Source organism: Aethalodelphis obliquidens, unplaced genomic scaffold, assembly GCF_003676395.1.
Source record: "Aethalodelphis obliquidens isolate GAN/ISIS:26980383/991018 unplaced genomic scaffold, ASM367639v1 scaffold7, whole genome shotgun sequence".
Classification (NCBI taxonomy): Eukaryota; Metazoa; Chordata; class Mammalia; order Artiodactyla; family Delphinidae; genus Aethalodelphis; species Aethalodelphis obliquidens.
Genome location: NW_020837951.1, coordinates 9,991,952 through 10,002,002, shown reverse-complemented (window position 1 = coordinate 10,002,002; position 10,051 = coordinate 9,991,952). Strand labels below are relative to the sequence as shown.

General features: G+C 40.9%; 1 pseudogene; it reads right to left on the bottom strand.

Moving 5' to 3' along the window:
* Nucleotides 1–8,396: 8,396 nt before the first annotated feature.
* On the bottom strand, nt 8,397–8,487 carry LOC113620292 (uncharacterized; annotated as a pseudogene).
* Between the last annotated feature and the right edge of the window lie 1,564 nt (nt 8,488–10,051).

The following is a 10,051-nucleotide window of genomic DNA, read 5'->3' as shown; positions in this document are numbered from 1 at the left end:
ATATATATATATATATATATATATATATATATATATATATATATATACACACACACACATATACATTTTGGGGGCACACTGCATGGCCTGTGGGATCTTAGTTCCCCAGAGGAACAATTGATTCAGTGGAAATATTATTGTGTCCCCTGGTGGGAATGTCTCTCCCTTGGGAATTCAGCATTGCAAGGATGGGAAACAAATATTTTGCTAGTGGGCCACTAGGGATAACAGTGAGAAGAGCTACTCCCATTTCTATCCAACTTTGACTCCTGGACTCGTGAGTCCTGGCTGTGGGAGAAACAACCCCACAAGCTGAATGTTGATGCAGATCACAGTCTGCACCCTGGAGGATACTGCCCCAGTCCTGCGAGGTGTTGCCCCTCTCTGGTGCCATAAGGGGGTCTCCAAAAGGCCATCCCACCCTTCTATAAAGCCAGCTGCGAGATTGGTTCAAGATGGCGGAGTAGAAGGACATGCACTCACTCTCTCTTGTGAACAATCATCAACAGGGAGACACTGGAACTCACCAAAAAAGATACCCCACATCCAAAGACAAAGGAAAAGCCACAATGAAACAGTATGAGGGGTGCAATCACAATAAAATCAAATCCCATAACTGCTGGTGGGTGACTCACAAACTGGAGAACATTTATACCACAGAGGACCACCCACTGGAGTGGAGGTTCTGAGCACCATGTCAGTCTTCCCAACATGGGTGTCTGGCAACAGGAGGAGGAATTCCTAGAGAATCAGACTTTGAAAGCTAGCGGGATTTGACTGCAGGACTTCAACAGGACTGGGGGAAACAGAGACTCCACTCTTGGAGGGTACAAAGTAGTGTGTGCATTGGTACCCAGGGGAAGGAGCAGTGACCCCATAGGAGACTGAACCAGACCTACCTGCTAGTGTTGGTGGGTCTCCTGCAGAGGTGAGTGGTGGCTGTGTCTCACTGTGAGGACAAGGACGCTGGCAGCAGAAGTTCTGGGAAGTACTCCTTGGCGTGAGCCCTCCCAGAATCTACCATTAACACCACCAAAGAGCCGGGTAGGCTCCAGTGCTGGGTCACCTCAAGCCAAACAACCAACAGGGAGGGAACCCAGCCCCACCCATCAGCAGACAAGTGGATTAAAGTTTTACTGAGCTCTGCCCACCAGAGCAACACCCAGCTCTACCCACCAGTCCCTTCCATCAGGAAACTTGCACAAGTCTCTTAGATAGCTTCATCCACCAGAGGGCAGACAGCAGAAACAAGAAGAACTACAATCCTGCAGCCTGTGGAACAAAATCCACATTCACAGAAAGAGAGACAAGATGAAAAGTCAGAGGGCTATGTACCAGATGAAGGAACAAGATAAAACCCCAGAAAAACAACTCAATGAAGTGGAGATAGGCAACCTTCCAGAAAAAGAATTCAGAATGATAGTGAAGATGATCCAGGACCTCGGAAAAAGAATGGAGGCAAAGATCGAGAAGATGCAAGAAATGTTTAACAAAGACCTAGAAGAATTAAAGAAGAAACACCTAGAAGAATTAAAGAACAAGCAAACCGAGATGAACAATACAATAACTGAATTGAAGAATACACTAGAAGGAATCAATAGCAGAATAACTGAGGCGGAAGAACAGATAAGTGACCTGGAAGACAGAATGGTGGAATTCACTGCCATGGAACAGAATAAAGAAAAAAAGAATGAAAAGAAATGAAGACAGCCTAAGAGACCTCTGGGACAACATTAAACGCAACAACATTCACATTATAGCGGTCCCAGAAGGAGAAGAGAGCGAGAAAGGACTCGAGAAAATATTTGAAGAGATTATAGTCAAAAATTTCCCTAACATGGGAAAGGAAATAGCTACTCAAGTCCAGGAAGCGCAGTGAGTCCCAGGAAGGATAAACCCAAGGAGAAAAACACCAAGACACATAATAGTCAAACTGACAAAAATTAAAGACAAAGAAAAATTATTGAAAGCAACAAGGGAAAAACAACAAATAACATACAAGGCAATTGCCATAAGGTTAACAGCTGATTTCTTAGCAGAAACTCTACGAGCCAGAAAGGAGCAGCACAACATATTTAAAGTGATGAAAAGGAAGAACCTACAACCAAGATTACTCTGCCTGGCAAGGATCTCATTCAGATTCGATGGAGAAATAAAAGGCTTTACAGACAAGCGAAGGCTAAGAGAATTCAGCACCACCAAACCAGCTTTACAACAAATGCTAAAGGCACTTCTCTAAGTGGGAAACACAAGAGAAGAAAAGGATCTACAAAAACAAACCCAAAACAATTAAGAAAATGGTCATAGGAACATACATATCGATAATTACCTTAAACGTGAATGGATTAAATGCTCCAACCACAAGACACAGGCTTGCTGAATGGATACAAAAACAAGACCCATCTATATGCTGTCTACAAGAGACCCACTTCAGACCTAGGGAAACATACAGACTGAATGTGAGGGGATGGAAAAAGATATTCCATACAAATGGAAATCAAAACAAAGCTGGAGTAGCAATACTCATATCACATAAAATAGATTTTAAAATAAAGAATGTTACAAGAGACAAGGAAGGACACTACTTAATGATCAAGGGATCAATCCAAGAAGAAGATATAACAATTATAAATATGTATGCACTCAACATAGGAGCACCTCAATACATAAGGCAACTGCTAACAGCTATAAAAGAGGCAATTGACAGTAACACAGTAATAGTGGGGGACTTTAACACCTCACTTACACCAATGGACAGATCATCCAGACAAAAATTAATAAGGAAACACAAGCTTTAAATGACACAATAGACCAGATAGATTTAATTGATATTTATAGAACATTCCATCCAAAAACAGCAGATTACACTTTCTTCTCAAGTGCCCAAGGAACATTCTCCAGGGTAGATCATATCTTGGGTCACAAATCAAGCTTCAGTAAATCATATCAAGCATATTTTCTGATCACAATGCTATGAGATTAGAAATCAATTACATGGAAAAAAATGTAAAAAACACAAACACATAGAGGCTAAACAATATGTTACTAAATAACCAAAAGGTCACAGAAGAAATCAAAGAGGAAATCAAAAAATACCTAGAGACAAATGACAATGAAAACACGACAATCCAAAAGCTATGGGATGCAGCAAAAGCCGTTCTAAAAGGGAAGTTTATAGATATACAAGCCTACCTCAAGAAACAAGAAAAATCTCAAATAAACAATCTAACCTTATACCTAAAGGAACTAGAGAAAGAAGAACAAACAAAACCCAAAGTTGGTAGAAGGAAAGAAATCATAAAGATCAGAGCAGAAATAAATGAAATAGAAACAGAAAACAATAGCAAAGATCAATAAAACTGAAAGCTGGTTCTTTGTAAAAATAAACAAAATTGACAAACATTTAGCCAGACTCATCAAGAAAAAGAGGCAGAGGACTCAAATCAATAAAATTAGAAATGAAAAAGGAGAAGTTACAACAGACACCACAGAAATACAAAGCATCCTAAGAGACTACTACAAGCAACTCTATGCCAATAACATGGACAACCTGGAAGAAATAGACAAATTCTTAGAAATGCACAACCTGCCAAGACTGAATCAGGAAGAAATAGAAAATAGGAACAGACCAATCACAAGTAATGAAATTGTAACTGTGATTAAAAATCTTCCAACAAACAAAAGTCCAGGACCAGATGGCTTCACAGGTGAATCCTATCAAACATTTAGAGAAGAGCTTACACCCATCCTTCTCAAACTCTTCCAAAAAATTGCAGAGGAAGGAACACTCCCAAACTCATTCTATGAGGCCACCATCACCCTGATACCAAAACCAGACAAAGATACTACAAAAAAAGAAAATTACAGACCAATATCACTGACGAATAAAGATGCAAAAATCCTCAACAAAATACTAGCAAACGGAATACAACAACACATTAAAAAGATCATACACCATGATCAAAGTGGGATTTATTCCAGGGATGCAAGGATTCTTCAATGTAGGCAAATCAATCAATGTGATACACCATATTAACAAATTGAAGAATAAAAACAATATGATTACCTCAATAGATGCAGAAAAAGCTTTTGGCAAAATTCAACACCCATTTATGATAAAAACTCTCCAGAAAGTGGGCATAGAGGGAACCTACCGCAACATAATAAAGGCCGTATATGACAAACCCACAGCCAGCATCATTCTCAACGGTGAAAAACTGAAAGAATTTCCTCTAAGATCAGGAATAAGACAAGGATGTCCACTCTCGCCACTATTATTCAACATAGTTTTGGAAGTCCTAGCCACAGCAATCAGAGGAGAAAAAGAAATAAAAGGAATACAAAGTGGAAAAGAAGAAGTAAAACTGTCACTGTCTGCGGATGACATGATACTATACATAGAGAATCCTAAAGATGCCACCAGAAAACTACTAGAGCTAATCATTGAATCTGGTAAAGTAGCAGGATACAAAATTAATGCACAGAAATCTCTTGCATTCCCATACACTAACAACGAAAGATCAGAAAGAGAAATTAAGGAAACAATACCATTCACCATTGCAACAAAAAGAATAAAATACCTAGGAATAAACCTACCTAAGGAGGTAAAAGACCTGTACTCAGAAAACTATAAGATACTGATGAGATAAATCAAAGGTGACACAAACAGATGGCGAGATATACCATGTTCTTTGACTGGAAGAATCAATATTGTGAAAATGACTATACTATGCAAAGCAATCTACAGATTCAATGCAATCCCTATCAAATTACCAGTGACATTTTTTACGGAACTAGAACAAAAAATCTTAAAATTTCTATGGAGACAGACCTGAATAGCCAAAGCAGTCTTGAGGGGAAAAAAAAGAGCTGGAGGAATCAGACTCCCTGACTTCAGACTATACTACAAATCATACAGTAATCAAGACAATATGGTACTAGCACAAAACCAGAAATATAGATCAATGGAAGAGGATAGAAAGCCCAGAGATAAACCCACGCACCTATGGTCAACTAATCTATGACAAAGGAGGCAAGGATATACAGTGGATAAAAGACAGTCTCGTCAATAAGTGGTGCTGGGAAAACTGGACAGCTACATGTAAAAGAATGAAATTAGAACAGTCCCTAACACTATACACAAGAATAAACTCAAAATGGATTCAAGACCTAAATGTAAGACCGGACACTATAAAACTCTTAGAGGAAAACATAGGAAGAACAGTCTTTGACATAAATCACAGCAAGATCTTTTTGATCCACCTCCTAGAGTAATGGAAATAAAAACAAAAATAAACAAATGGGACCTAATGAAACTTAAAAGTTTCTGCAAAGCAAAGGAAACTACAAACAAGATGAGAAGACAACCCTCAGAATGGGAGAAAATATTTGCAACGGACAAAGGATTAATCTCCATAATATGTAAACAGCTCATGCAGCTCAATAGTAAAAAAACAAACAACCCAATCCAAAAATGGGCTGAAGACCTAAATAGACATTTCTCCAAAGAAGACATACAGATGGCCAGGAAGCACATGAAAAGCTGCTCATCACTAATTATTAGAGAAATGCAAATCAAAACTACAATGAGGTATCACCTCGCACCAGTTAGAATGGGCATCATCAGAAAATCTACAAACAACAAATGCTGGAGAGGGTGTGGAGAAAAGGGAACCCTCTTGCACTGTTGGTGGGAATGTAAATTGATACAGCCACTATGGAGAACAGTATGGAGGTTCCTTAAATATCTAAAAATAGAATTACCATATGATCCAGCAATCTCACTACTGGGCAAACACCCAGAGAAAACCATAATTCAAAAAGACACATGCACCCCAATGTTCATGGCAGCACTATTTACAATAACCAGGTCATGGAAGCAACCCAAATGCCCATCGACAGACGAACGGATAAAGAAGCAGTGGTACATATATACAATGGAATATTACTCAGCCATAAAAAGGAACGAAACTGGGTCATTTGTTGAGACGTGGATGGATCTAGAGACTGTCATACAGAGTGAAGTAAGTCAGAAAGAGAAAAACAAATATCATACATTAACGCATATATGTGGAACGTAGAAAAATGGTACAGATGAACCGGTTTGCAGGGCAGAAATAGAGGCACAGATGTAGAGAACAAACCTATGGACACCAAGGAGGGAAAGTGAGGGTGGGATGAATTGGGAGATTGGGATTGACATATATACACTAATATGTATAAAATGGGTAACTAATAAGAACCTGGTGTATAAAAAATAAACAAAATAAAATTCAAAGATTCAAAAAAAAAAAATTAAAAATGCTTTGCCAAAGAAACTCTTTGGCAAGCTCGGAGACTTTTAGAGCATGAGCCACCCATCTCCTTGCATGGCCCTGCAATAAACCTCTCTCTTCTCAAAGAAAAACAAACACACTAGGATGATCTGAATAAGCTATGAACTTTAGTTAGTAATAATGTACCAAGATAGGTTTATTAATTGTAACAAATGTACCATACTAATATATGCATAGCTGGGTAAGGAGGTACATGGGAACTCTCTGGACTATCTTGTAAATTTTCCTGTAATTCTAAAACTATTTTTAAAAATAAAATTTATTTTAAAAGTAATAAAAGTATGAATACAAGGGCACAAATTTTACCTTCCACTTTGGGCTCCAATATGGCTCAGCTATCACTGGCTCTATCCCCGCCTCATTTGAATGGAAGGTCCCAATATTTTGTATATTTATTTCAAGATCATAGATGTGTTTCCACTGAATTTCAGGCAGGATTTTTCCCCAGAAGCAATCCTGAATCTGTAAAAATACTACAGTATGCTATGATATCAAGCAGTCAAACCCCTCAATAAATGAAAACTTTGTTTAAAAAAACAAAATCAAACATCATCTACAAAGAAGAGCCAATTTGAAATTCAGTAACTATAAAATGATACTTTGGAAAAATTGCTGGTAATTTTATTTTAAAAATTAAAAATCATACACTATTAAAAGTGTCTTTAGAAAAAGTCACATGTATCAATGTTCATCTTGGCAGTTTTTTTAATGCTAATACACTAAATATACACTAAATGCTGCCATTTTTTTCCTTCCAAATAAATATTTTATACATACACCCCCCCAAAAAAGCCAGCTGCTTTAGACTGATAGGGAATTCCACAGTGAATCAGCGAATTCCACGGACCAATTGCCAGACTTAATTTGCTGCACAATGTGTGCCCTGGTTGAAGCAATGTTTTGTGGAATACCATGTTGGTGGATAAGGCATTCTGTAAGTCCAGGGATGGTGGTATTGGCAGAGCGTTTGGGCTGGGAAAGCAAATCCATACTCAGAAGAAGTATCTATGCCAAGGAGAGCAAAGTGCTGCTTCTTCTATGATGGAAGTGTGCTCTGTAATCCGTCTGCTACCGGGGACGCTCTGGTCTCCCTGGAGAGTGGTGCCATATAGCAGGCTCAGGGGACTATTGTGATGGCCTGTGGAAGAGAAAGGGAGTCCAGGTCCCTGTGGTCTAGACTATGCAGGAGGGCCGGAGAGCTGGTGAGGGTATATTACTGGCCCTGCCCACTGGATGTAAACTGCTGCTGCTAAGAGAAGAGGTACCAGATGTACTGATGAGCTCCAGCCAAGAAATGACATCAGAACAATAGCTGCGATTAGAATCACCACCTGATGGGACTTCCCTGGTGGTCTAGTGGTAAAGAATCCGCCTTCCAATGCAGGGGACGCGGGTTCGATCCCTGGTCGGGGAACTAAGATCTCACATGTCGCAGGGCAACTAAGCCCACGTGCCACAACTAGTGAGCCTGAGTGTCACAAACTACAGAACCCACACACCACAACTACAGAGCCCACATGCCACAACTAGGGAAGAAAACCCGCACGCCACAACTGGAGAGAAGCCCATGCGCTGCAGGACCTGGCGCTTCTGAAGAGGGACTCCAGAGCCAGGGTGTCTGGGCTCAAATTCCAGCTCCACCATGTACCAGCCTCATGACCATGGGCAAGCTACCTCTCTTGGCCTCAGTTTCCCCATCTGTAAAATTGGGATAATAATAGTAGCTACCTCACAGGGTTGTGGTGAGGATTAAATAAATTAATATTTGTCAAGAACATAGAACAGGGCCTGGCACGTAATAAGTCCTGTATTAGCATTTGTTTACCCCCCCCCCCCCCCCACCTATACAATTGTTAGAAAACGTTTGAGAGTAATTTGAGCAGCACATATCAATTTTTTTTAAGATTTATTTTTTATTGAAATATAGTTGATTTACAATGTTGTATTAGTTTCTGGTATACAGCAAAGTGATTCAGCTTTCTATATATACATATATATACATACACACATACATATATATATTTTTTTCATATTCTTTTCCATCATGGTTAATTACAGGATAAAAATATGGAACTCCTCTCAAATGTGATGTCATCCTTGTGCTGATCTTCTCTAACTTGTTCCAATTTTCATATATGTGCTGCCAAAGCAAACATGCACATAGAAGGTTTTTAAATGTGCGGCAGCCACTCAGCAATCCCCCTTTGTGGAACCTCTCTGATGGATGCCTTCAGAATATCCATAGTGACAAATATGTAAGAATGTTTCTTGGGCTTCCCTGGTGGCGCAGTGGTTGAGAGTCCGCCTGCCGATGCAGGGGACACGGGTTCGTGCCCCGGTCCGGGAAGATCCCACGTGCCGCGGAGCGTTTGGGCCCGTGAGCCATGGCTGCTGAGCCAGCGCGTCCGGAGGCTGTGCTCTGCAAAAAAAAAAAAAAAAAAGAATGTTTCTTGGAGCATTATTTGTAAGGACAAAAAATTGGAAACAACACAGATGTTCATCAGAAGGGGAGTGGTTAAATAAATTCTGGACATCCCCAGATGGAACACCATGCAGGGATGAAAAGAGTGAGTCGTGTGTATGAGGCTGAATCATCTGAAATTGCTGACATTTGGCCATTATTGATTTGCAAAGTAGTGATGGCAATTTCAGAGGATTCAATCTAATACTGTGCACTTGTATTAGAGTAGTTTGAGCTGTGGTGACAAACAGACCCAGAAGTGTTATGGACAAACAGAACAGAAGTTTGTTTGCCGCTAAAGTAACGGTCCCAGGTTGGGGGGATGAAATAAATGATGGGGGGGGGGATGTCTTTTCCATGAGGTGATTCAGGGACCCAGACTGAGGAAGAGTCTGGTATCTCCAACGGGTATTTTTCCCAGTCTGTGTGTTAACTCCGGCCAGAAGGGAGAAGGAGCACCCAGGCGCATGAGGGAGGCTTTATGGCCCTGGCCTGGACGGGCACCCCTTACTTTGGCTGGCACTCCATTGCAGACAAATTAGTCATATGGCCACACCTACCCACAAGAAGGCTGGGAGATGTGCTCTAGCTGTGTGTATGGGAAGCAGGAAAGGTAGGTTTTTGTGGATGGATGGGTGCCTCTGCCCCATTACTCTCTAAGCCTCAGTTTCCTTATCTTTATTATGCGGGTAATAATAGTAGCTACTGCACAGTAAATGGCATAATATGTGTGCATTCAGCAGAGCCCTTGACCCACAGTGAGTGTTCCATAAATATTCAGGTGGCAGGCTACCTCCCAGAGGTCCCTTCTGGAATCGAGTTCCAATTGCCCACAGGCGTAACTTGCCTGACTGTGGCAGACAGCATTTCCCCACATGCTCTTGTTACGGTGGGTCACTGACATTCCCCTATCCTTGAACCTGGGCAGACCTTCATAACAGGTGGTGGAGGTGATACTGCCTGACTCCTGAGGCTGGTCCTAATGGGCAACATGGTTTTTGCTTGGCGTTCTCTCTCTCTCTCTCTTTCTCTGTCTCATGCATGAGACGGTTACTCTTGGAACCTAGCCACCATGTTTCTGGAACCTAGACCACCTGAAGAGGCTGTGTGTGGGGATTTCAGCTGACAACCCCAGCTAGGCCCCCAAAGGACAGCCAGCATCCACTGTCAGATGTGTGAGCAGGGAACTTTCGGGTGACTCCAGCCCCAGGCTTTGAGTTTTCCAGCCGAGGCCCCAGACATTGTGGAGCAGAGA